General features: G+C 40.3%; 1 pseudogene; it reads right to left on the bottom strand.

Moving 5' to 3' along the window:
* The window catches only part of LOC149105385 (uncharacterized), a 3,534-nt pseudogene extending 2,325 nt beyond the window's left edge, over positions 1–1,209 (bottom strand).
* Positions 1,210–2,212: the final 1,003 nt, after the last annotated feature.

Below are 2,212 nucleotides of genomic sequence, written 5' to 3'. Positions count from 1 at the left end.
GGCCATGACAACTGACTTTGTTCAAAAATATAAGTGAGCCAGACAAAAAAATCAAAAAAAAAAAAGACGAATGCAGCCGGGATGATAAGGCTTTCGATCTACAAAGAAAAAGTGCCAATTTACTGTGTTTTTGTAAGTGAAATAAGTCGAAATACTTACAGTTTGTTGACAACGTGAAAATGCCGTCCAGCGTGTTCGTCTTGAGCAAGGAGGCGACTTGTTCATGTCACGATCATGCGGCCTGGTAGTCATTTTGGAATTTTTACTTCCGGTCAGCTTTAGTCACCTCCGCGTTATTGGATCTTAAAGTCCCCAATAGCTCGCGATGAAGCGGCCAGCAACAGAAATAACTTGGAATCCAGCAACAAAACAGCTCGAAGTGGGACGATCAGTGACAAAAATAATTTTGAATACAACAACAAATACATTGGAGCTGCTTGGACAGTAGCGCTCAGCGAGAGAAATAAATTTGAATGTCGGCACAGGGACCAAACAACTAGAAGCATGGCGATCTTGGGAAAGAAACGACAGAACTAGTTGTGAATACTGGTACAGCGATAAAACAACTCCTGTAGCTCGGAGCGCGGTCAGTGACAGATTGAGAAACCAGGGCAGAAATAATTAATTCCATTCACAGAAAAACAGAGCAACTCAGAGCACGGTAGTGATTAGCGAAGAAAACAATTTTCAATTCAACCACAGAACACCTCCAATGCAAGCGAATCAAAAAATGATTTTGAACCAGCAGCCAAAGCACACTAAAGCGAGCTGAGCGATAGGAATAATTTCTTCTGACAGCCTTTCCAACAAGACAAAACACAAACGGAGGTGTCATCTTCCTTTGATCATGTTTTTTTCACCTTCAGTTAATTTATACTAATGTAAGCTTTCTTTCTTCAGTGTGAGGAAACAAACTCATTGTCATTGCCAACATCAATGTCGAAGTCCATCCGCTTGTAAACTCCATTTGAAAAAAAGTCACAGTGCATAGTCCATAACAGCGGCCACGACCTTAATAACACGTCCCACCGGAACGTTTTGTTGTTTTTGTTGACCACTCAGAACTGCATTTCCGTGGTCTGCATATGTCATTTTATTCCCAAGGAGTTGTGAAAATATATCTTCCACTTCGATTTATCCATCGAGAAATACCAACTCTTTCTAAAGTACCCGCAAAAGGCGCTTCTATCGACAAAGCGTATTCCTCCGTCGACCGCCGTTTCTTTTTGTGAGATTTCGTGAAGAATTTGTTCCAGAATTCGTATACTATTCTTTGATGTCCAAATCAATTTCGCACTCTTTCCGCGTATTTCCTAAGAAATGTATGTGGTCATTTATGCTTCAAATGACCTTCCATTAAAATTAACATTTTCGGATTCGTTGCACCCCATATACTAACCTACGTAAACTAGTAACCTCAATTATAGCGATCAAATGGTATAACAAGTCGGTGTAAGAGAGCATAAAATTTGCAAGATCAGATGCAGAGCACTGATTAGGTACAAAGAATGTAATGTCACAAATTCTGTATCCAATCAATCATCCTGGGCACACGCGCCAACAAAAATGCCGGGGTGATCGCATCTCGGATCAACGGACGCACGCATGAAAATTGAAAACAAATTTCAAAATGGCGACTTCCGTGCCATTTGAAGACGTTCTCGAAGAAGTCACTGGTATTGACACAGAAGAGCTACAAGACTCCAGTGAAGAGGAAAGCGACAAAACAGAGAAGCTATTGAGTCAGCTGTAAATTGTTTCATAGAATGCAGTGACCTGCATTTTTTTTGTTAAACAAGCGGCATTTAAGAGGTCTTTACGAACAACATGCTCGACGGAAAGATTCTTTTTTCTATTTTGTGTGAATCATTACTCAACACAGGAGCAAAGTTAAAAGACGAGACTTGCACATGGTTGGATTTAATCTACAGGAGGCTGTCAGCTCGTCGGCGAATTAAGAGACCTTGGTATTTGGAGTTTACCCGTGACATTCGAAAGGAAATTTTCTTAGCTCTTAAAAGGGCCTTTTCAACCACAACAAATCACGACCCGAGGGTAAATGTATGCATGGAAGGAAATGGTAAGGGCTTCTCAATTAGTATTGCATATTTTTTGTCTGTTCTTTACATGTTTCGAATTTTGACAGGAAAGACAATTAAACAGTGCCTTGTCATTACGGTTTCTGTAACATACGTGTTTTCTTTGCATGACT

Source organism: Orbicella faveolata, unplaced genomic scaffold (genome assembly GCF_042242905.1).
Source record: "Orbicella faveolata isolate gen_17 unplaced genomic scaffold, um_ofav_v1 contig_34, whole genome shotgun sequence".
Classification (NCBI taxonomy): Eukaryota; Metazoa; Cnidaria; class Anthozoa; order Scleractinia; family Merulinidae; genus Orbicella; species Orbicella faveolata.
The sequence above is the reverse complement of the archived record's forward strand: the minus strand, read 5'-3'. Positions and strand labels throughout refer to the sequence as shown.